The 26882-nt window shown below is 36.5% G+C and overlaps 1 protein-coding gene and 1 pseudogene across 2 annotated transcripts in view; both read left to right on the top strand.

Moving 5' to 3' along the window:
* GRIK2 (glutamate ionotropic receptor kainate type subunit 2) overlaps nucleotides 1–26882 on the top strand; it is a 1100253-nt gene that overhangs the window by 402864 nt on the left and 670507 nt on the right. The gene's annotated exons all lie outside the window — the stretch shown is intronic.
* On the top strand, nucleotides 11165–11322 carry LOC116634821 (annotated as a pseudogene).

Here is a 26882-nt window from a genome sequence, read left to right as displayed (position 1 = left end):
AGAAAAGGAGCCCCGGGGGAAGTGTAGGGAGAGATCAAGGGTGGAGGATAGTCTGGTTGCCTCTCCCCAGTATCACAGTAGAGTGTCCCAGGTTCTGAATAAGATGAAAAAATGGTAACTCTTAGAAACATAATAGAATTGTCCACAGTACCTTCAACTATGAAAAATAAATCATCATCTGGAACAGTGTCTTAGTCTACTCTGGATGTAGTAACAAAATTCCATAGACTGGGGGGCTTAAACAACATACGTTTATTTCTCACAGTTCTGGAGTTTGGGTAATCCAAGATCAAGGTATCAGATTCCTGATAAAGACTTCCTTGCTGGCTTCCAGAAGGCCGTCTTCTTGCTGTACTCTCACATGACAAGTGGAGAGAGATAGAGCACGGGGGGAAAAGGGAAGAGGGAGAGGGAGAAGATGACTGAAAGAAACTTATGTCTTTTCTTATAAGGGCACTAATTCCATTGTGGGGGCTCCACCCTTATGACCTAATTACCTCCCAAAGACCCCATCTTCAAATACCATCACACTGGGGAGTAAGACTCCATATATGAATTTGGGGGTGGGGGTGGCACATTCCAATTCTTAACAGACAAGGTAAACATTTTTTTACTTTTTTTTTTTTTTTTTTGCCTTTTTTCCTTTTTGTTCATTTATTTATTTTTTGGTCAAGGCAGAGGATAAAAACAGAGCTTGACTAGTCCATGAAATGTGGGAAGCACCTAACACCACACTCCAGGAAGGGGGCATAACAATAGATAAAACAATGGTGGTCAGCAATGTATGATAGAAGGTTTTGCAATGCTGAATTAAGAGAAAAATAGGAAAATGAAGCAAATAACAAATAACTTTAAACCTTCTCTGTTAGGTAGGAAGCTGTTAAAAAATGTCTGAGGTTTTCACAGAGCCAGGTTCAAGTCTTTTGCTGTGTTCTAATTTATCCTGGCTTTGGTTAGGTTCATGGATGAAGCTAATCCTAAATAACTCTGTCTTTGGTCTTCAGGGCATATTAAAGATGTGGGAGTTAGGCCTTGATAAGGTCTACTTTTCTGTAATACACTGAAAAAGTGATAAGATTACCCCAATTTTGTTGTTGTCATCACCTTTTCCCCCTTAATCTCAGATAACAAGTATACAAATTATTTTGGTTTTCTTGGATCTCTGGAAGCAGAACTGAACAATTTAGGTCACAAGAACAGAAGTACATCAAAAATTTTATAAGATACCAGACTCCTCTTCAGTATATTTATAAACTGTAACAAAACAAAAACAATTTATAAGTCACTTACTAAAAAAATGGGGACAGAAGATCCCGAAGTATCCCCAGTAAAGAAGAAACAGAAAATAGAAACTAAGTATTAGTTATTCATGTATGGATATTTAATGCATTCTTGCTATTCTACTTACTCTACTATATTTTCCTTTTATTTTGGTTAATGTAAAAATATCTATAGGGCTTACACAGGTCTCCTTATGTCATCAATTCCCTAAAACCTTTTCCACCTCATCCTAAATTCCTCAGTAGTGAATTTTTTTACAGCAGAATATTTCAAGAACATAGCAGAAGCTGGGGAAGGACTACTAGTTCACTCCTGGAGTGTAGTATTTAAGATTAAAAGAGACCCATACTCATACTCTGACTTCTTTTCCTGACTATGGGGAAGTATTTAAACTGATCCATCTAGCCTTTTTCCTATTATCCTTTCGTATTTCTTTTTCTTTTCTTTTTTTTTTTTATCCTTTCGTATTTCTAAGAGGTGGATGGTCACATAGGGATCTGGGGAAGAGGTTTCTTTGGATCACACTGTTGACTTATTTTTCAGGAACATGGCGTTCAATCAACTGAAGTAATGCCCCATACAATAACATTCACTTGAGTCAGCATGTGTCAGATAATGATATTAAAAAATACATTGTGTCAGTATTCCTTGATGTTTTCTTTTGGAGGAGGGATGCCCTTTGTTTCTTGACTTTGTCAGGTCTTGTGATTCTTTTTCACCTACTTCACTATGCTATAGCAGTTTAGAAAAATAAAATACATTCCACTCACTTCATTATTCCTAATTGTAAAGTACCATGTAGTACCAGTAAACAGCTTGGTGTCTCTACCTTCTTAGCTCCATCCACTAGTCACCCTTACACCCATCCAGATGTGAGGAGGAGTTGCTAATCTAGTTGGTCACATTTTTAAACCATACCCCTGGTGGACAGGGGCAACATGTGTTACAAATTCATTAACTCACATTTATTTTCTTCCTTCACCATGCTGAGTTCAGCTTTGAATAGGGAATTAAAAGCCCCGTTTTGCCTTGAGGTTTAGTCTGGCCATTAATAATAATAAATGTCTATGGAGCACTTCAATGCAGGTACCAGAGTAAGTACCAGCTACCATTCTTTTTGAGAATGTAGGGCAAAAAACAGTATTCTTATGGCACGGCAACTTAGAAAGATATGGTACTTTGATTTTCATTTTCTTTTATTTCTTTGTGTTTAAGGTCATGTGTAAGCCTGAAATTCTGAGTGTGCCTGTGAACCAGAGCTCCCTGCCAACTCTTGTAGGATATTTACCCTGAGCAAGAAATAAACTTCTGTGGTTTTTAACCACTAAAAATTATCATGAATGCTGTAGCGTAATCCTATCCTGACTAATACAGACTTTCATGGTGTATATGTTTTACTACTATTCAGTTTTCCTTTCATACAATGTGTTTCTTTAGTTTCATCTTCAGTTATGGTATTAGTTATATTCCCAAAGTCCTTCCCTTTAATTATTAGCAGATGATTTGAGATCTGACTTCCAGTTATCTGGATTTTTCCCAGGAATGAAGAGAGTTGTATCTCTCATCATATCCCAAGGTGACCTAGATTAGTATCTTTTGTTTCAACATAAAAGCCAGGTCTTAGTCTTTTTGTATTCAAGCTGATTAGAATCATCCGGCAAGCTTTAAAGAAATATCTATGCCCAACCCTTACCCAAAACCAACTCATGGGGTAGGAGGGGTGGATAGGCATGGATATTTAAAAAGCTGGTGCTTCTAGTGTGCAGCTTGAGTTGAGAATCATCTTTTAGGAAGAAGGAAAGTTTTTATTACCCTGTAACCTGTCAGGAAAAAAAAAAAAAAACCCCTCTAGTTTTTGTGTTCTGGGAAATACTCCCTAAACTTTATAATCAATGAATGACACATTTATTGTAGTATTCTGGCAGATTGGAAATGATCAATACCACTTGAAGATCAATTTTATTACGTTATTTATTATATTATTTAATTGCTTATTTTCTTATTTAATATCTATTTCCCTAACTAAACTGCAAGTTCTATGAAATCAAGGACTTCTCTGTCTTATTTACTTTGCAGAGTACACTGTCTTATATCCCCAGAGCCTGGAGTAGTGCCCAGCACATAGGTGGTGCTCAATAAATAATTGTTGAATGAATAAAATATCACTGGAAACAAAAGTAAGACATAAATAGGAACTGTGAAGAAAAAATTGTCAAAATATGACAAAGGGTTATATAATAAAACAATATCATAATAAAAGACAAATAGTATTAAAAAATGATGGTCAAAAGATGTGAACAGGGTCTCCTGGCTGGCTCAGTAGGTTGAACATCCAATTCTTGCTTTCTTGCTTTCAGCTCAGGCCATGATCTCAGGGTCCTGGGATGGAGCCCCACAGCAGGCTCCCCGCTCAGTGGGTGAGTCTGCTTGTCTCTCTCTCCCTCTGCCCTTCCCCCTGCTCACACACTCTCACTCTCTCTCTCAAATAAATAAATCTTAAAAAAAAAAAAAAAAGATGTGAACAGACAATTCACAGAAGAAATACAACAGACATTCAAAGGAACACATTAATTAATATACAATTTTTATCTATCAAATTATCAAAGATTACTTAAAGGTAATAGTTAACACTGATTAAGGTGTAATTCAACAAGGACCCTCAAACTCCAGCAGCTGCAGTTACAATTAAGATATCTCTTTGGGAAAGCAATTGAGAGCTACATATAGAGAGCCCTGAGGATGTTAATTCCTGTCGACCAAGAGACTATAGTAAAACCACTAAAACCATTATTGACATCATTCATGACCGGAGAACACGCTCCCATTATAATATTAAGGGAAATGGGCATGATAAAATGTGAAACATCTGCCTTTAAATATGTAAATGTGTAAAGTGTTGCTTTGGTGGTTAATTTGATTTCTAATTTTTATACAGCTTATTGTTTTGTATTTTCAAAATTTTGTAATTGAATATACCTTGTATAACCTGACCATTAACTATAACAGTTTGAATAAAGTACATTTTAGTGTGAAGTACTATTCTAAGTGTTTCCCTTGTTAACCTATGATAGTAAGTATGATTATTTTCCCTATATTATATGTGGGGATGTGTAGGCAAGGAATGAATCAGTAATTTTCCGAAGGTCACCCAAATCATAAGCTCAAGAGTCCACACTCCTATGCTATCAGGAAAAAAAAAAAGCCAACATAGGAAATAGTTTTAAGTTCTGAGGAAGTAGGTATTAAAGATTATATATTGGGCAGAGCACACCCAAGGTCTGAAAGAATTAGAATTTTTTGGCAGTAGAGGGCTTTTAGAGATCAAATCTAATCTTCTGCTTTTCTGATGCATAAAAATGTACATTAGCTTTGTTGAAAAATCATTTCATATATTATCCTGCTTCAAAACAGAAGCTACAGAGGTGACATGATCATGGTGACATTGTCAGGGAGGAGAGACTTGATTTGTTCCTTCTGACCACTTTCCCCTGCCACTACTGACTATTGGCTATCCCTGACAATTTGCTATGGATGAGGCTGCTGGTTCTCTCCTGGGGAAGGTGCCCTTGGAAGTAGCCCATGTGCTCCTCAGTGAACCCTGAGCCAAGAGCACTGGTGTGACTCCCTGAGTCTGGCTTCTCCAAAGTAGAATAGGAAATGCCAATTTCTGTCCAGGGAATGTGTTTTTGCAGTGGGTGGGAGATCTCCCCTTTACTAGCTAGTCTAGGGAAAGGCCTCCACTTTCTCCTGTGTTCTCTCTCCACATGTCTTCTATTAAGAGCATCAGAGAAAGCCTTAGGTAGAAGGGAAGGGGCCAGGTGAGAATTAAATCATATTTCTCAGGGGCAGGGGATTGGACAGACTACAGAATTTCTTGTCACAAGTGCCGTGAACACAAGTGTTCCAGAGATTGTCATTCAAGGATTTTGCCTGGCAGAGGGTGGATGACCAAATTCTTGTTAAGCTATCACACCAGGGGCCTGGGTGGCTCAGTTGGCTAAGCATCTGCCTTTGGCTTGGGTCGTGATCCCAGGGTCCTGGAATCGAGTCCTACCTCGGGCTCCCTGCTCTGCAAGGAGCCTGCTTCTCCCTCTCCCTCTGCCTGCCACTCCCCATGCTTGTGCTCTCTCTCTCTCTGTCAAATAAATAAATAAAATGTTTAAAAACAATTCCCAAAAAACAACAAACAAACAAACAAACAAACCAAAAAAACCTGTCACCTCAGGCCAGCCCTTTGCCCTTACTCTCAGTGCAAATAAATGTAAAAATCTAAACTATAAATGTGATGGTGCTAATATTTGCTAGCTTTAGGTTATTTCTGAAACTTCCATTTAGGTATCATTTTGTTCTCCATTCCCTAAACAAAATTGTTTTTGATATTTTAATTTAAAAATGTATCACTAGGAACTTCTCCCAAGCTAGTGGTGAGATTTTCTTCATAGTAGCTTCAGTTAATAAAGCATTTTGGGATAATGAAGGATGAAAATCACAATATAAATGTAAAAATTTTTATAGTAACAAAGCATAACATATTATTGGACCCTGCATGGAATTTTCCATTGCCAAATCAAGGCTCATTGCTCTGCACCTGAGCACCACAATCCCTAGGGTTCTTTGGCATCTTTTAATAATAAGAGAAATGTCCCGTTTTGTTTTATAAAACCTTATTTTCCCTTTCTGACAGTCTTTTTCTTACTAGCTTTTAGTATGGCCTCAGAGATTCATGCTTTCAAATATAAATTCCCTTAAGACATATATTTTTCAATTGTGTGGGTTGAAGCAGGGTAGGGGGTTGTTCTAATCTGAGAAATAGTTTGGTAAGTCTTGCCAGAAAATCTGCATTTGAAGATATGTAATGAAATATTTCTGACTTTAGGTTTATGATCCAAACCATGACATCTACAGCACAGACTTCATGGTATTTTGAGACCAAATTTATATATTATGATAATCTGTCTTTTCTGATCTCTATCATAGGCTATGTTGAGTAATATATATTGGAGACCCTGTTAGAGAAAGGCAATGATTCATTATTGCCTTCATGGATTCTCCTCTCAGAATTACTTTCTCCCTACTGTGTTCTCTCACCAGACTTTGTGTGTGACCTTCTGTCTTTTTTTTTTTTTTTTTTTTGTAATTACCCGCAATTTTCTTAATGGCTAAACCATTTCCAGTGAGAGAGAAAGGGTTGTGGCTCATTTATGATTCTATCCCACATATTAGTAGAGAGCCTAACACATTATTGGATTGGTTGGATTGATTGGATTTGATTGCATCATCAATGTATTAATGCCAAGTAGTAATTTCAGGTTATTCTTTGAATAAGTAGTGATTTCAATTTATTCTATGATTCTTATCAGTTCAGAGAAAGAGTGAAAAATATTTTGAATAGATTTCAAATGCTGAATTCAGGCTCACTATTAAGTCTAAATACACCTATTAATTTTTTGAAAGAATCTCATATTGACTACAAATGTAAAACTTAAAGGTCTTAGGGCATAAAAGCAGTAGAAACAATATTTTTATAAAACAATAAAATAGGAAGTTATAGCAAAAATAGGAACTGAAAATATTGATACCGGTAAACACACACACACCCAAACCTCTCTCCTATATAATTTAATTCATAGGTCAAAGAAAAGATCAAAACAAACTGTAGAACTTCTAGGACATAAGGATACCACATTATAAATCAAAAGCTATAGGATATGGTTAGAATTTATCCAGACGAAAATTCCAAGCATTAAGCATTTAACTTATTGAACATAAAAGAATAAAAATGAATTACTTGAATATCAAACTCAAGAAATTAAGAAAAAAATAACTCAGAGAATACAGAAAACAATAAAAGCGTAAATTAAAGAATTAATAAAATGGAAAATAGCAACACAGATAAATCCGAGAGCTAGTTCATGAAAAAAACTAAGCTACAAGATAGCTTAATGAAGAAAAAAAAGGAAAGGGAAGCATAAATAGGGATAGAAAGAAAAAACCTTACTTATGAATTGAGGGAAAATATATGCTTTAAATGTTAAACAATTTCTTTGCACCTTTCCATGTTAATGAATTCGGGGAAAATCCTAGATGAAATAGATGTTATTGAAGAAAATAAACAATCAAAACTGATCTAAAAAGGAAAGACAATTTAACTGAACAAGTAATGAGATAAATTATGAGATTAAAAAAATTCTATTCCCATCCCTAGCCACCAACAATCAAACCAACTAGCTAGTCTAAGCAAAGGAAAGCAGTAAAAATCCTTCAGATGGAGTGGGTTAGGAGGCCCTACATGATGTGAGTCCTCTCACTTCCCATGTAACCCTCCATCTCCTGGTCCTTTGACTCTGGCTCACTCCTCTCCAACCACACTGGCTTCCTTGCTCTTTTCTGAACACTCTAGGCCTGCTCTGCTAGAGCCTTTGCACTAGCTACTTTGTTTTCATGGAATGCCCTTCCCCTGAAATATCTGTACAATGTATACAAAATAAAGATTGCATTTCACATCACTGGAGTAAAATGATTTATTCAATAGGTGATAATAGAATAATTATTTAGCCTTTGGGGGGATTGGGTTATATTTCCTACTCATTTTTTATACTAAATTAATTCCATGTGAATGAAAGCCTTAAATGTAAAAATTTGAACTATAAAAGAAATAAAGGAAAACATAGAAGCAGGATTGATACTCAGTTTGTACAAACCAGTACAAGCATACTAGTAGCATGGGATATACAGCATATCTGAGTATCTATTTCTACCCTTTTAGTGCATAAATCTAAACTCAAGTTGGGATAGTGCTAAATATTTCGAGGCTACTCTCACCTTTGAATATACTTATGTTGTATATGTCTATATTTAGGTAAGATCCTACTAAGCATGGCACAAACCATCTCTATGGCAAAAATGTATAAATATCATGATCAAACTAAAAAATAAGCAAAAACATGGGAAAAAAATTGCTACAATAAGACTGGCTAAAGGCAAATATTCCTAATATACAACAAATTCTTGAATAATCCGCAAAGAAATAAACTACATAAACTACCCAGTAACTTTAGCAATAATTAAAATGTAAATTAAAATATTTATTATCTAAGTTATTTTCAGGTATTAAAAACATTAGTACTCAGTGTTGGCAAAAGTGTAATGAAGTTGTTCTGATTCATATTGGTGAAAAGGTAAATTGATATAATCTTTTTCTAGAGAAATTTGACTATTAAAATTTTTTAAATATATATACTTTGATCCAGAAATTCCATTTCTAGAAAACTCGTCTTACAGAAATGCACAAGAAAGATCTGAGTTCAATAAGATTTACTTGTAAAAGGGAAAAAAAGGAAAAAGTTTCATGTCCACAAGTCTGGTATTAGATAAACATTTTATAGTAGAGTCATAAAGTGATGCTGTTTTACAAAATGGATTTATCTACTTTTGCTAACATGGGAAGGTTTACAAGATATGTTGTTAGACAAAAAAGGATACAATATAATACACTGTATTTTGTATGATTACATTTTTGTAAAATCATACAAGCATAGCTATCTGATACACAGCACACATTTTAGTACACAGAGTGAAAAAAAGGAAGTATGTTCATTACCTGTTAATAGTCATTAGTTTTGGGGTTTGGTTATTTTCAGTTTTTAAGGCACACGTTTTGCTAATGTTTGCATTTTCTTAGTGAGTGTGTATTTTTTTATTTTTATTTTTTTTAAAGATTTTATTTATTTATTTGAGACAGAGAGAATGAGAGAGAGAGAGAGAGAGCACATGAGAGGGGGGAGGGTCAGAGGGAGAAGCAGGCTCCCTGCTGAGCAGGGAGCCCGATGCGGGACTCCATCCAGGGACTCCAGGATCATGACCTGAGCCGAAGGCAGTCGCTTAACCAACTGAGCCACCCAGGCGCCCGAGTGTGTATTTTTTTAAACATAAGTAAAAGGAGAACTTTAAAAAGATTAAAAGGAAGCAGTAAATGTAAAGACATCTCTGAAACATATTTTGGGTCTTTGCTTCATCTAATAGATCCAAGACTACAAGTCAAGTTGAAGGATGTATACAGTATCTCTAAACATAGTTTCTGAGAAATAAAAAATGATGGATTATTTCTGGGTAATAGATAGCAAAATGTTCAATCTGATCTCTCTTATATGAGTTCTGAAATATATTGCCTTGAAAGAGATGAACTCCATGCAGTGTTCTACTTACTAACTTCTGTCAATGGGTATGCTAAAAAAAAGGGGGGGGGGGACTTTTTCTAATCTTTGTGATTTTCCTTATTTTATCTTTTGAAACATTATTGAAACATTTCTACTAATGTTTGAGAAATGTTCTCAGAGTAAATTGAGTATGAGGAGTTTTAAGAAAAGGATTTAGTAATATGTCTTTTTGAAATGCTAATCCTTCGAACATTTAAAAATTTCCAGCTCACATCAGTCTCTTGGTTACAGTGAATAAATTGGAACATTTGCACTTAGCCAGTTAACTTCCTTGAAGAGGAAGCTTAGCAAGGAGCTTTTATTCCTTAAGTATACCCAAGTGACTTTATACATTCTAAAAGATACTGCAATTCAATATGATTAAAAGTGACATCATATAATAAAATCATATTTCTAAAAATAACAGCACACAATTATTGGAGAAAATATTAACTCTGGGACTGAGACAAGCCGGGACTACATGAAAAAGTCAAATTGTAGAGCCTCTCTCTTGCAAACCTTGCTCTACCAGAGAAAGGAATGAGATACTCTCCGGGAGTAGGACTAGGAATACAATGTATTCATTCAACATTCAACAAAGACTTTAGTACCCATCCTATGTTCAACATTATTCTAGGTGCTGGAGATAAAGTTCTGAGCAAAACAGACAAAGATGCCCTCTTGGAGTTTACACTCTAAAAAAAAAAAAAAAAAATCAATACGGAGTCCTAAAATCTAAATTAATTTTAGATTAAGACAACTAATTGGACAGGGGCTAGGTGTATCCTGTTTTGCTTAGAAAAATCTTCCTATTAAAGATGCAGGTTAATAAACTGGGACTTGAGTGATGTTTGAACTACTCTGGAATTAGTTTCTTAAATGCTTTAGAAATGCACATTCATAAACAACTTACGAACTTAAGTGTACTATATAGGAAATGAATCTGATGATTAAAAGTAGAATCTGTATGGGGTTAATTGACAGGTTTGTTGTGTGTATTTGAAATTAATTACAAAATTAATACCTTTGAAGTACTTTAAAATAGTTTTGATTTGTTACTCCTCAGATTTCCTTAATGTATTGAGTTCTTGTATTAAGGTTGGAATTTAGAAATCAAGGGTATTTAGATAGAGACTGATTTATTTTCTAACATATCCATTTGGTCAATATTCTTCAAATTATTTTATGTAACCATAACTGAATTTCTCAAGTTTCTATGTAGAGATTTTTTAAAATTTTCTTTTCATAATTAAATTAACACAAGTTTATGAGTATTAAGCTGATAGTTAAAGAATAAAATCCATTCTATTAAACTTTGGAACAAAATGGTTTAACTGAGACTCATATTTTTCTTACCACTTATTTAATGTCCTCAATTAGCCTCAACTCTTTCTAAAATAGATTTGTGTCTTTAAGAAGTTGAACAGCCTAGATGTTTTTTCGTCCTCTCCCGCCCCCGCCATGGATGGCTAATGATTGTTTGTTGATGGTTGTCTGTAAGTTCAAAGCACTTGACATATATAGTCTTCGAAGCATTAAATATTTTAGATGCATATTTGCGACTTGAAATCATTCCACATTTAAATCTATTTATACTAAGCACATTCTGAATTCCCTAATGTGCGTTGGGAGAAAAAGATTGCTCAAAAATAAATCTGTTACCCAGGTTTTACAAAAATTATTTAACTAGCTTTGCGCAGTGGCAGTATCGTAGCCAATGAGGTTTATCCGAGGCGCGATTATTGCTAATTGAAAACTTTTCCCAAAAATTATTTAACTATTCAACTATCTTTACAAGATTTGGCTTTCACTTTTGGAGAAAATTTTTATCACATGTCTAAGGACTGTTCTCTTCTTGCAATGTGAGAGTACAATTCAAGCAACCGTTAGTCTGTGACTCTTTCGTTTCTATTTTTGTTTTCCAGGATCTTTGTTCAAGACAAATCATAAGCTTCTGATTGACAATGGCCAATTTCATTGATCTGTCCTGATTGTTTTCCAGTGGTCTGTTGGTTTGCTGTACTTTAAAAGGGTGCTAAACTTAGGTAGAGGATTTTCCTATCCTATGTCAAAAAAGCAGATAGATGGGCAGCACTAAGCACTGCTTTGATGCCAGAATGGTTTCAAGTCAAGTGCATCTTATTCTATATAATTTACATTATCACCCATAAAGGGTAATAGGCAATGACAGAGCATAGAAGAGGTGGTTCGGGATCAAGCAAAGAGTAGGATGTTAATTTTTTTCACTCCCAAAGAATATGTGGAATGCAGTTTTATCACTGCAGATAAGTGAACTGTATGTGAAATAGATGGGATATTTCATGTATCTGACAAGCAGATTGTCCACAGTTAGCCTAATGGAATTAAAATCACTATGTCAGCAAGACATAGGCTATTAAATCACAAGTAGTGTTTTTTGAATGTATAAATTTTTTAAAAAGATTCTATATGTATGCTAATTATTAGACAGTGAAAAAAAATCTACTTCTGCCATTAAATCACAAAACCTAACACTCTGATCTTGTTAGGGACTGAATGTTTGTGTCCCCCCAAAGTTTTTATATTGAAGCTCTAACTCTCAACTTGATGGTATTAGGAGATGGGGCCTTTGGGAGGTACTTAGGTTTAGAGGAAGTCATGAGGGTGGGAAGTCATGCTGGGATTGGTGCCCTTATAAGAAGAGACCCAGAGAGCGTTCTTTCTTTCTGCCATGTGAGGCTAGAAAAGTACCAGCAAGAAAGTACCAGGCTGTAAGCCAGCAAGACGATGCTCACCAGAACCTGACTGTGCAGCCTCCAGAAGTATGAGAGATAAATACCTGTTGTTTGAGGCACTCAGTGTATAGTATTTTGTTACAGCATCCTGAACTAAGATAGATCCATACTTCCTTTGCACATTTTCCCTTTAGATTAATTTTACATAGCTTTGTGATAAAATGCATACTAACTTTTTAAACTATGTGATTGAGGTACCTTCTTTAGTTCACAGGTTACTGTTAGTACCAACAAAGATGTTGTCTCCTTTCAACTATTAGTGCTGAAAGGGCAAGGACTCCACCGGATTCCAACTCCATCAGCCAATTCAGTTAAAAATGAATTAAGTCAGATACACTAAATAATTGTGTGACAGTTTTACTTTTCCACCTGCTACTTTGGACATGTAGATACAAGCTTACTAGAAACTACTTTGTTCAGAATCAAAATTGCATCTTGTATCACAGACATGTTTATTGATTATATGGTGCTATTGCTTTGGAACTTTTTGTTTTACTAATATGGCATAAAAATAGGATATTTGTGATAACCAATGGGCTAACTAGTTCCACTTTAAAAGTCTTTGTGGACTTTCTTTTTTTTTTTTGTCCTTTGGGTAATTTTTACATGCCAGAAATTTCTCATTGGTTGTTAACTTATCACTGCTAATACTTTTTTACTAATTATAATGGCTTACCTTATTAAAAAATAATATTCTGCCCTAATATTATAATGCAGCTTGAAAATCATTGTGTTGCCTTTCTCTGGTGTTTTAATATCATTTTATTTTATATTTAAAATGTCATTACATTTTATTTTTTTCCTGTTTTTTTTTAATTTTTATTGTCAAAGTATAATTGACCTATTGGCCTTACATTTTAATTGTGAGGCTGCAGGATATGCTCTGAATATCAGTAGACTTAAAGATGTGGTCTCCAACCTTGGCACTACCACCACCTACGATGTGATCTTAGGTAAGTCACTCTACCTCTCTGGAACTCAGTTTCTGCATAGAAATTTGGACTCTCATTCTGACACTTTGCTATAGCAGTCCTATAGGTTATGTTTTGTGATTAATTTGTTTCTACTGATAGATGAAGTGCCAAATTTGCCAAGAAGGATTTACATTTTATTTTAGGGTGGCTATCCCTAGAATAATATCATTCACACTAATTTTTATTCCTATATGTAATTTGGAGTGGGAGGAAAGAGGATAGATTTGTGGTTTGTGTATCAGGAATAAACTTAGAAAGTAGTTCATGCTTGTGAGAATCAACTTATACGTGGATTCAGAAAAAAAGGTTGAGAACTTCAAGGCCTAATTCAGATGGTCCCTAGGCTCTCTACTCCATAACATTCCATGATCCCATTTTTTTCCACTAGAGATATCCCTCATTCTCTGTATCAGGGACCAAAGGGATCCAAAATATTCTTTGAATTACTTCACCTACTACACTGGGAGTTATCATTTTCTCTCATTTTAGCAATTCAATGACAATTTAAGTACTATATATTCTGAATAATTTGTCTTATTTAGAACAGCCATGTTCTCACTTATTTGTAGTCAGTTTTAAGCAACCATAAATTCAAATAGATAGATGATAGATAGATAGATAGATGATAGATAGATAGATAGATAGATAGATAGATAGATAGATAAAGAACAGTGAAAAAATTGCTGAAAAGAATGACAGATACAAACATAAAAATGTGGCAATAGTCTCACTGAATGTGATAACTTAAATCTTAGCAAGACTAAAGAAGACAGAGACAGGGAAAAATAGGAACAGCAAAAAAGGTGATATTGGAAGTACCTTTGGGGATTAAAAATGGTGGTGGGACAACTTGCTGACACCTGAACAATTGTGGGAATATCTGCAGATAACAACGGCGAGAGGGAGAGAAACATCCATTAGAGCACTACAGCATTCTGAGGACATTTAATATAAGGGCAAGTTAAGTTCTGTACGACTCAGTAACCCTCTAGGGATTCTTAGTGCCAATTTAAGACTAAATCTCACCAATTAGAACAGCACAGCATTCTGGAATTATACAGTGTTGGGGAAAGCAATCTTTCATACTCCAAAGAGCAGAAAATAGCAATATATTACTGCATGGTTCAATTTGTCAGTTATTCATAAAAAATTTTGATTCATCAAGAAAATTTTGAAATATTTTGAGAAACTTCTATTTTATAAAGCAGAGAACTAAATATATTTTCAAAAGACTTTATTGACAAAAAGAGCACTTTTGTTGAGTCTGAAGATTTCGATATTGTGTTCTTTCACTAAGTGACTTTGAAAAAAGTCATTTGGCTTCTCTGAGCTTTAGTTTTTTCCCTCTGTTCAGTAAAAGCACTTGTTTTCCATACCTTGCAGAGTAAAGGAAAGGATTAAGATCTAACTGAATAAATGTATGTTCTTTGGGTAATTTAAATATATTTATAAGATTATGTTATGATGATTAACATTTTTAAAGTTTAAAAATAGAGTTTAAAGGAGCTACAAGCCTCCCTTTTCCAAAATCTCATGCCCGGTAAATAAAATATTACTGCAGAATAAATCAGTTACTATTGATTTCAAGGACCAGAATTCTTCAGAGGAAAAAGAAACCAAGTAAGTAAACAAATAGTAGGATGGCTTTATTTACATTTGAGAATGGAACTTGACTTATGTTGTAATTAGTTAAACTTGATGAAATTTTGGTTTTATACACATAACACAGTGGCTTCTAAATGAATGCAATTATTCAGCCTTCTAAAAGCATACAGAAGTCTAATTGATGCTCTGTGATATTAGCTTTAAGCATGATTTTACAAAAGATCAAATTTGCATTTAATGGAAACTTAACTCTGACACATACTTGTCAAGATATGGAGGAGTTGGCATTTTCATACATACGGTTTCTGCTTAATAGAAGTGCTTCTAAGTGGGAGCCCGGGGGACCCTCAGCCAGTTTGCCAGCACTTGGCTCTTTGAGATAGCTCTGTCGGTTTCAACACCCTGTGATTCCGTCTCCAGTTATGTAAGAGCATACTCATTGCCCATCTTTATGTGTACCTCCTTTTTACCTAACCAAAAAAGTTGTAGTTTCATAAATATAGTGGATTTCTTATCAGCTTTGTCAGTGCTAAGCAGTGGGCTGGGGCAAGGTAATAAATCTCTTTGAATAAATTGGTTATTGTAGATGAACAGCATGATACATGAGGAAATATTGACTATTCATGTTTTCTTGCAGAATGAGATTTCTATCAAAATAAAGAACTTCTACACCAAAGTCATATTCTGTTAAAAAATGAAAGAGTATTATGCTTTTGTGATTGGAGGCAGAATGGGGTGAATTTGGGTCATATCTTGCAGGCTTTCGAAACTCGTAATTTTTTGATGGAAGGGCAAACCAGAAGATTTGCAAATTCATTTGGAAAGGGATGGGGACAATGAAGAGTTATTTCTTTCCAGTTTTTCATTATAGAATTTGCTGCAAAGCAAAAATAGGAAAAAGCAGGATAGGAAACCTCTATATTTGGATACTTTCCACCATACGTTTCTAAAATATATTCTTTGCAATTGAAAGACTGTTTTTACTGTTTCACTAAGGGGGAACGAAGCTGTTTTCAAAGGTAAAAGGACAGCGGGGGAATGGCATTAGGCCATGTGACTGCATGAATTTTGCTGCGAGCTCTCCCAGTTTATAAGGTGGTGATGGAAACAGCAGCGGCCCCCTGCCTGCAGCAGGAACTCTCCCATCCACTAGAGGGGCGATTCACTTGAGTCAGTGAGTTCTCATTTGGAGAGGGAAGTTTCGGCTTACTGTTCATTTACCACTTCCTGTAAACTGCCTTAGGATCTGTTTCAGTGACTGGACATTGTGATGGGAGCACAGTGGATAGAAAAGAAAAAGAGGTAAAGGAGGGGCGCCTGGGTGGCTCAGTCGTTCAGCGTCTGCCTTCGGCTCAGGTCATGATCCCGGGGTCCTGGGATTGAGCCCCGCATCGGGCTCCGGGCTCAGCGGAAAGCCTGCTTCTCCCTCTCCCACTCCCCCTGCTTGTGTTCCCTCTCTCGCTGTGTCTCTGTCTGTCAAATAAATAAAAAAAATCTTTAAAAAAAAAAAAAAAGAAAAGAAAAAGAGGTAAAGGAGATTGTGCCTCTGGAGACATGTAGCTCAGATATGTGTTCCAAGGTCTTGCCTCCATTTTTAAAACCCTATGTCTACTGTATATAATAGACTTTCACTTGGTTTTGGATTACAGAAACCTAGGGTAGGACTCCAGGATTTCTCAGCTGTCATTGCCAAATTTTCCCACCTTGGGAAAACATTCCTGTCAGGTAGTGATGGCCTCAACCTGGTTGGGAGTATCATGAGATAGAGATTCTGCTTGGATGATATCAGCAGATACTGAGGTCATTGGAATGCTCAGGAGAGCAGCTTCTTGTACTCATGTAGGCTGGGAGGTGAGACCACCTTAAAATAGCAGTCAGGAGAGTTGTTGTGGTTCAAAGGAATGAAGAAGGTGGAAAGGGGTAGGTCCTGTTCCGGTAGTGCCTGAACAAGGAAGCACCGTAGGGGAGGAATCTATAAGCATGCGTCCCTGGCTCTCAGAGGGCGAAGTCATCTTCAGAGTTAGTGTAAAATGGGTTGCTGGCGGGATATTTGGAGCCAGATCAGGCGGTGTTCCTTCAGGTCAGGATGGCTGTGGAGCTGAAGAGGAGCAGAGCCAGGACCAGTTGTGGCAAGTGTTCCTGAAAGGGGGCAAGGGATAAGGTTGTGGGGAGAACCATAGACTGTCCAGATCTAAGCACAGTGGCAACTCAAGTCCACATCAGGCTGGCTATCCTGGTAGTTTTGTCTAGCGCCCAGTGAGACAGGAGTGAAATGGGAACTTGAAGTTCATGTCAACCCAAACACAATGGATTCTAAATTTTATTTATTATATGTTGAAGCTCTTGTGGTTTTGTGAAGCATGCTTTCTTCCATTTGTTCTCAGAAAATTTATTTATAAAAGCTGAAATTCTGCCTGCTATAAAAGTAGTTGCATGGAAGAAGTATACCCCCCACTTTTCAACCCAACAACATCTAATAACACAGGAGAATAAAACTGGAGGAGGATCTGGGACATGGCCCAGAGTGGCCTAATGCACCTAGAAATGTCTTTGATGTCCCATGCCTTCCTAAAATCCTTATAAAATTGACAGTGTGTTATATAAAAAGCCATGCATACTTATTTTAATATAAAATGATGTGTCAAATTGCCTTCTAGTTAAAACCCTAATACAGCACCACAAATTTCTGGCTAAATGGGCTATAGTGTGAGAAGCATGGACTAAGCTTATGTCTCTCATCCTTGCTGGCATTGTGACCTCCGTCAAGTTACTTCCCAGCTCTCAATCTCTGTGTTCTGTATAGAATGTAGAGAGAAAAGACACTTAGAGAGTTTGCTCTCAGTATTATATGAGAGAATGTGCTCTTAGTAGGCCTTCAATACATGGTACTAGTACAAGCATTTGTCATTTTAATAAATTGTACTGGGGAGAAATAGATGCCTCCAGAAGAGGATATCTTGAGAGGGAAGAGTGCCTTTGGAGACCAAGCATGTGGAGACATAGCCTTCCCTGCAGGGGAGCAGTTGTAGAGCCAGGAAGAACTGTGATGGCCACACCTTTCCGTGTGGTGCTTTAGTAACATCACATCCTCGGAATAGGCGACCAAGGGGGGCAGGTGACCACTGACCGCTGCCTTAGCCCCTGAATGTTATTTCTCCCACTCCCCCTTCTCTAGAAGGTCCTCAGACTTCCTTCTTTTAATGTCTATGGAAATGTTGCAATTCTTTAGTTGAGATCAAGTTCATTTTGAGTTTCTAGTATTGTTATTGTCTTTTAGGCATCAAATCAAAAATGAATTTTCAGTTTTATTTTCTTACTGTGGCTGATGAAAGCACAGGGTGTGATTGCCTTACATATAGATTTCTGTGCATATGGATGGCTTCTCAGAAGCAGGGTCTTGACTCCACACCCCCATCCTCAGTCCCTGACCGCATTCAGGAGGGATACAGACAACTTTTATCAGTGACCCTTCACTAAGCTGCAGTGTGCCATCGCCTGGGGGCATATCACCAGATCCTAATCATTGTCCCTTGAGAGAAGAGCAAAAATAAAATGAGCAAACAAAAAAAACCACTAGGGCAACTTCTGAATATACATTGAAGTGACAAGGCTGTGTTACTCTGGAAATAAGAGTAGGGAATGGCTATGATGAACGTGGAATTATTCAGCAAATCCATGAATAAGAAAAAAAACAGAGGGTAACTCTTCTTTGAAGTGATTTTAATGACAGGCCTTTTAAAAATAATAAAATAAAGCATCATATTTATGCATATTTCCTCCTTTTTTTTTTTTTCCCTTTTACGCTTAACACAGAAAGGCCAACAGATCTTGTGGGTACCTTTACTACCATACTTACTTTTATATTCTTAAAAATTTTTTCACAGTTTTATACTGAAGAATAGGTATTCATCTAGAGTAACATAGCATTCCTTTGCAAAGCAAATTGGATTGTAGATATCTAAATACTTTCTCTAGCCTTCGGCAATTTTTTCCACAGCTAGTGAAAGATTTAAATACATCTGGCTACTGAACAAAGACAGAAAGGCCTGGAAGTTTGCAGTTATGGAAGACTATAGTCAATATCTACCACATCAAAATTTTTAGGGTTGGGCCTTAGGGACCTCTGTTTAAGAGAAGTGAGACTTGGCAGGTAATACCTGTCTTAGTCTGCTCAGGCTACCATAACAAAATACCATAGACTTGGTGGCTTAACCAACAGAAACTTACTTCCTCACAGTTCTGGAGGCTGGAATTCTGAGATCAGGATGCCAGCATGGTTGGGTTCTGCTGAGAGCTCTCTTCTGGGTTTTCAGGTGGCCAACTTCTCACTGCCCTCACATAGCAGAGAGAGAGATTGGGGGGGTGGGGGAGAGAATGTGTGTGTGTGTGTGTGTGTGTGTGTGTGTGTGTGTTCTGGTATCTTTCCTTATAAGGACTCTAGTTTCATCAAGAGGGTCTAACTCTCATGACCTCATCTAAATTAATTATCTCCTAGAGGTCCCATCTCCAAATACCATCACATTGAGAGTTAAGGCTTCAAAATGTGAATTTCGGGAGGAAACAATTCAGTTTATAGCACCATCTAACTCTAGGTTCAATCTTGTTTTTTTATCCTTAATGTTGGGCCTGGCTCTGGAGAGCAAGATGCTTGGGATTCTTTCCGCCTGATGTTCTGGGTCAGTGCTGAAGCTGTCTTACTACTGGTTCTACTCTGACCTTAATGGTATCATCTTTTTTTTTTTTTTTTAAAGATTTTAATTTTTGGAGCAGTTTCAGGTTCATAGAAAAATGGAGTAGAAAGTAAAGTTCCCATATACCTCTGTACATCCCTCCACACACACACACAACACACACAGCTTTCCCCACTACCAACATCCTGCACCAGAGTAGTACATTTGTCACAATCGATGAACCTACGCTGACATATCATTATCACCCAAAGCTCATAGTTTACACTAGGATTCACTCTTGGTGTACATCCTATGGGTTTTGACAAATGCATAATGACATATATCCAGCATTGTAATATCAGACACTGCCCTAAAAATCCTCTGCACTCTGCTTGTTCATCCCTCCCTTCTAACCCCTTGTGACCTGATTTTTTTACTGTTTCCATAGTTTTGCCTTGTCCAGATTGTCATTTAGTTGGAATCATAAAATATGTAGCCTTTCCAGGTTGACTTCTTTCACTTACTAATAGATATCTAAGATTCTTCCATGTCTTTTTATGGTTAGATAGCTCATTTTTTTAATTTATTTTATTTTATTTTTTGGATGAAGATGGCACCATCTTTAATTGTCTGGATTCCTGCCCTTGACTTCAAGTCTCTTGGTACCTAGATTTGGCCCCACGTGCTTCCTCTAAATGTCTGAGTCTCCAACTCTGCTGCTTAGATCTTGATCCTTGTCTTGTGGAACCTGAGTTCTGTTTGCTATCCTTCTTTTTTTCATTCATCTCTCATCTTAGATCCATGTTTCTTCATGAGCATAGCCTGGTAGCTCACTGGCAGCTGTTGTTTGTGTAAAGTCCCTGGCTTTCTGTTCAACCCACAAGTTTGGCCTTCTCTTGTGTGAAGTCCCATTTTTGCTGGAATGCTGGTATGGTCGTTGATAGGCAGGGGACAGTAGTAATGGTATAGAAATGTTTGTGCACTTGTTCCTGGTTAAATGTAAGCCTGTTCCAAGCAACAGACTGGATCTTGGTCCTGATGAGAGAATTCTGCAGCGGTCGAATGCATTCAGTAAAAAATTCACAGACACGCATACACCCTCTGCACCAAACTAACAAACAAAAACACTGAAATAGTAGTTGAGATGAGTTATTAAAATATCTTTTTTCTTGTTTTCATTTCTAAATGGGATTGATATTAGGGATTTTTGAAACTTACCAATTAACACTATTGTTCTTTTTTTTTTCATGAAGATAGAAGCATTTTTTTGTTGTTGTGTTGTTGTTTTTATTTAATGCAATTTAGCTAACATATAGTGTATTATTAGTTTCAGGGGTAGAATGTAGTGATTCATCAGTTGCATATAACACCCAGTGCTCATTACATCAAGTGCCCTCCTTAATGCCCATCACCCAGTTACCCCATCCCCCCATGCACCTCCCCTCCAGCAACCCTCAGTTTGTTTCCTATAGTCAAGAGTCTCTTAACGGTTTGCCTCCCTTTCTGTTTTTATCTTATTTTATTTTTCCTTCCCTCGTTCTTTATAAAGCAAATGATTCACATGCAAAATGTATTACTTTCCCTTCTCGCATTCCCTCTCCCATCCTGATGTTAAATAGGTAGAAAATCCAAATAGTGGAGAAGGATGTTGGTAACTTCATGTGTGCTAGTATTGTAGCAAGTTAGAGAAAATCTGAGAGCCAGGGCTTGACTCAATATCACTAATATAATACTGACTTATTTGGTTCAATTCTTTTATCACCATCTATAACTGCATTTTTTTCCTCACAGAGAAATAAAATGGTATGATGCAGAAAGAACTCTGTTAAAAGCATTGGAACATTAACCTTTCTTGGTTTCTCTGTACTGATATAAATGACATAATTGCATATTGTGTTTGAATCCATGTGGGAAGTCTGAAGAGATGTTGTGAGAATTTATATGCAGGTTGTTCAAGCCCTATGAAAATATGAAAAAGCCACTGTATTGGAAAAACAATGCAACAATAACAAAATGCATGGTTGTTTTACTACAGTAGATGCAAATAAGATGGATGGGGGAAGCCAGTCTTGAGAAAACACAACAATGGGTCAGATAGATAAGATGGTTGTAACCACTGGTATCTAAAGCACTCTCTTTGCATGGTCTTTGAAGAGAATGGAAACAATGCCCGGAATTATGAATGTATGTCATAATTATGTTTAACTTCTTTCACAATGACCTGTTCTTGACCCCATATCTGAGAACAATTTGGTAGTTGTTTCTTTTCCAATGGAGAGGTTGAAATCTCTTTTGTTTCTCTTTAAGTGAATGGCTAAATTCATGGTTACAGACTTAGAGATGATTTAATTTAACATGAAATGAATAAAAAATGGACTTACTCCCACCTTGATTGCTGTCAGCATTTTAATAGTGGAAGAAGTGTCTTTTTGCGCCTGGGATTGGACAAGATCTGAGGGAGAAAAGGTTTAGAATGCAGGGCTGAGGAAGCATCATGTTGTCTGTCCCTGGGGAGAAAAATCTGTCCTCATTTTGAAATAGCTCTTGGCTATGGCTCAGAAACACTCAATGGGCAGCTTTAGAAATTGTAGCACTTTCTTTGACAAAGACAAAAATCACTGCCTGTGTACTCTTAAGGGAGATAGAGGAGGTTAAAAAGTAAATGCAGAAATTCTATACTTGTAAACAAGTACCCATGTTCTGAGATATTCTCGTGTGTGTGTGTGTGTGTATGTTTTCTAATTAGAAAACATGCATTCATCTGTAAATATAAGTAAAATATTCTCAAAAGTTTCTGATCTCTATTATTTTGTTCCATATTCAGATCATGCATTCCAAACTTGCATTAAGGAGTATACAAGATGTATATAATCAATTACATCTTTCTTTCCCACATTTGAAGGTCTAATCTTAGATTTCCTTCTCCTTTATATTGTAGGCAATAGAAACTGCCAGACTTAAAACCAGTTTTACCTTGAAGAGTTTAATATAGGGTCAATGGAGTTGGAAGTTAGGATTCTTTTCTGTTTAAAAGGTATTTCAACCAGGAAAAAACAAACCCACAGTGGTTTTGTTGTTGTTGTTGTTGTTGTCTGTATGAAACAGTATAAGAAAACTGACATATAAATGAGATATTTCAACAATATGCTGAGATAAGGCCCTGAAAATTAGTTTACTTTCAAAATGTTTCAGAGTTGTCCTTCTGGAATAAAACCACCTTTATAGAAAATCGGGAACACTATTTTAAAAATTCCTTGACAGTACTGATGTGAAACCAAGCATATTATCAAAGCATATGCTCAGCCGGGAGAAGGCTTCCTATCTGACCTAATACATACCACTTTAGAAACGCTATTTCCTTGTTATCAAAGTCATTCTCAGAGAGCCCAGTGGAAAGAGTATGAACTTTGGAACTAAGCAGAACTAGGCCCAACAATCACTGAGTAGAACTAACATCTGAAGACGCCTCAGAGTTAATCTCCACACCTTTTTGGAAGGATTGTTTTAGCAGAATTTAATGAAGTAAAATATGCAAAACACCCAAGAGACTGTCTGCATATAACCGTTTTCAATAAAGATGTGTTCTTTCTTCAATCCTCAAAGTGATATAAGGACCCAGAAAAAACAATACATAGTTTTCTCTTTTCGATGCTCCCATCAGATATTATAGGAGAAAGTTGAATATAGATCACCTGACAGAGCCTTAAACAATCACAAACAGGTAATCTTGGGAAAAGAGGAAATAGAATATAAGGAACGTTCCTAATAATTTTGTTTTGTTGACGGTAAAAGGGCCAGTGCACTGCTGGTATATGGCCTAAAAGCCCTGGTCCTTTTGAGCATAGATGGAATTGCTGTCTTCTGGGATTGCTGTCCAATGACCAGAAAACAACAGAGGCTTACTCTGAAAATTGGTCATCTGCAGTGATCACTTTATTCCTCATATTTAATTGTGAAATTCTATTTCTGGAAGAAAAAAAAGGGTTTGAAGTTTATAAGTTTAGAGAAATAATTATTATAATATTTTAACTAGTAATTATGAATGGACATAATTCATAATTTAAATCGCATGTGATATGAAAAATATGAGATAAATATAATATAATGTGGTGTTTTACATGTGAGAAATTATAATATCTATGTATCTAAGTCAGTTGTATTTTGCATAGTACTTGTGAGATAATAAGAGTTCATCAATAAATATTTGTTGTCTACTTAATCTACGTCAAGTCCTGGGAAGAGAGTGATAAATAAAGAAATCATCGTCCCTATTTTTATGAGGCTTATATTACAGAGAAGCAGATAGTGATACATGCTAAGAAGAAATGGAAACAGGAAAACATGATGGACGATAGCAGGTGGGGTTGGATGGCTAAGAAAGCCATCTTGGAGAAGGTAACGATTGAACTAAGACCTGAAAGATGGGAAAAATTCAACCACATGAATATCTACAGCACGAGAACTCTAGGCAGAAGGAACAGAAAGTGTGGCAAAGTGAACAAATGAGCACAAAGATCATGAGGGCTAAAAACACATCGTGTGTTCAGAGAAAAGGGAAAAACAAACAGTGTGGCTGGGGCCATTGTGACAGAGGGTGAACTCGATAGGAAATTAAGTTAGAGAGATGAGTACGTTTTGTAGGACCATGGTAAGGAGTTGAGTATTATAAACTTCATTGAATGGAGCAGGTATCAGAGAGTTCCAAGTAGGGAGATGGCATGTACAAAAACTTTGGTGCTATGTGGGGAATGGATTGTAGGGGACAAGAGCAGAAAGTAAGGATACAATTTAATTTGTTATGGCAGTCGGCTAGATGAGACATGATGGTGGCTTGGGTCAAGGTCATGGAAATGAACATGAAAAGGTGGATAGATTTTCGATAGATTTTGGAGGGAGAGCTAACAGGACTTGGTGATGAATTTACAATGGGGGTGGTGGTGAGAGGAAGAGAAGAATCATGAGTGACTCATGGTTTTGACTCGAACAATGGAGTAGATGTTGCTGTTATTTATGATATGGGATAGACTAAAAGTAAAAAGTTTCAGGTGGATTTGGAATTCTGTTTGGGACATGGTCCTATTAGACATTCAAATGGAATTGAGTATGAGTCTAGAGCTTATGAGAGAAGTAAGAATTGAAGATAAAATATTTTAGGTGTTTAGCCTATAGATGGTGTTTTAAAGCCATGGCACTGGATTAATTCACTTGGAAGTATAAGAGAAGATCTAAAACTGGATCACTCCAACATTTAGAAGTCAGCAACACAAGGGAGATCCCATAAAGGAGACTGAAAAAGAAAAGCAGAAAAACATGGTACAACTAATATTAAAATAATTATAACAACAAAGGACATTAATAAAAGCATTTTAAGTCATCATAATAAAAGCATTTGAAGAAAGTGATACTGGTCTACAAGTGTGAAATGCTCTTGAACAATCAAGAAGATAAAGAGAAAAACAGGGACACAGGACTGAGCTACATGGAACAGGATGGTGATCTTGTCAAGAGCAATTTTAATGGAATGCAGGAGATAGATGCTCAAATGGAGCGAGAAGGTGATGTAGGGAAACAGAAACAGGCTCAGATGACCCCAAAACTTCTGCTTTGAAGATAAGCAAAGAAACGGGACTGCAGCTGAAGAGAGATATGGGATGGAAAAGTTCTTTCTTTTCTTTTTTAAGAAAGAGATGCTTAACAACAGGATCAAAATGCGTGAAGGTGCAGAATCCAGGACACAAGTCACAGGATGACCTTCAAAAGATAAAGTAGGATCATGCCATCTTTTGGAAGATCAAATATATGCCATGATGTGGAAACTGGTGGCAACAGCAGAGTATACTTGCTGAAGGGTGAGGAGAGAATTCCTGTCCAATGGCTTCTTTTGTCTTGAGTAGGAACGAAGCATGTTATAAGCTGAGATGAGGGTTTGGAGGGGAAAGCAGGAGATGTGAAATAATTTTATAGAACAGTTGGAGAGCAAAATTGCAGGTCTGTGTTGAGAGTTCAATTGAAATGAGTAGTTATTAATACTGTTTGGTCAGACTGTCCATGTATTAGTTTCCTAGGTCTTCCATAACAAAGTGCCACAACAGGGGTGGCTTAAAACAACAGCAGTTTATTCTCTCACAGAATAAATCCTGGAGGGCAGAAATCCAAAATGAAGGTGTTGGCAGGGTTGGTTCCTTCTGGGATTTCTGAGGGAGAAATTATTCCATGCGCCTCCCTTAGCTTCTGGTGGTTGCTGGCAATCCTTGGTGTTCCTTGGCTTGTAGACATATCACTCCTATCTCTGCCTCCATCTTCACGTGGCATACCTCCCTCTAGGTGTGTATCTGTGTCCAAATCTCCCTTTTCTTCTAAGATACCAGCCATATTGGATTTAGGGCCCACCCTAATCCAGTACGACCTCATCTTAACTTGATTACAGCTACAAAGCTTCTCTTTCCAAATAAGGTCACATTCACAGGTTCTAGTTGGACATGAATTTTAGGTGGACATCAATTTCAACCCAGTACATTCAGTTGTATAATTTCTTTAGAAATGTTTAGCTGCTTGTGTCGAAATAATGAGTGAGTTTAATCAGGGTGATGTTTATAAAAATGTTTATGTTATCATTTCCTATATATGTTAACTTTAGGCAAAAATATATCAGATTAGTATTTTTAGTGGTTTTTGCTAAGTGAACAAAATTTACCTTTCTTTGGTAGGAAGATAGAGTTTCAAGTTAGATTGTAAGTTTTGTATGTTTCTGATGACTCTAAATGAAGGAAAAAAGCAGAGAACTATACATCTTCTGCAGCTTAGCTTTTGATTTCAGATACGTTTCATTATCTGGATAATAGTCAGTCTGGAAGCCTGAGTACTGCCCCTGTTCCACCAGTGACTTTAGTGAGATCCTCGTTCTGCAAGAAACTATTCTTTTTTGTTTGTTTGTTTTAATTGCAAGGACGTCATAGATTTCAAAATAAATTCCTGCTCCTGATTTTACAAATGAGAAACCAGAAGCATATAGGTGTTAACTGAATTACCAAAGACATTCTATTTAAAAAGAAATTCAGTTGGTGGAACTCTTAGTGTAGTGTTGTTTTTGCTGTGCCATAAAATTGTTCTGAACCTTTTGTTCTTCATTTATAAAGTGAGGAGACTGTATCCCTTGACTCTCTGTAATGGTTATTATAAGTATAGAATGAGGAGAAATAAGTGAAAAAGATCTGCAAATGCTATATTCACCCTCTTGTAACTGAGACCATTTTCCATAATTCTGGCTTCTGACAATTGGATCTTAATTCCTAATTCCCTTATTGTAACATTATAAATATAATGAAGTGCATATAAATATGAACCCTATGTCTTGCTTTAAAATGAGTAAATACTGGAAAATAT

The sequence above is a fragment of the Phoca vitulina genome, unplaced genomic scaffold (genome assembly GCF_004348235.1).
Source record: "Phoca vitulina isolate PV1807 unplaced genomic scaffold, GSC_HSeal_1.0 scaffold9, whole genome shotgun sequence".
In the NCBI taxonomy this organism is placed as follows: Eukaryota; Metazoa; Chordata; class Mammalia; order Carnivora; family Phocidae; genus Phoca; species Phoca vitulina.
Note: the sequence above shows the minus strand (reverse complement) of the source record. Positions and strands in the feature narration are given on the sequence as shown.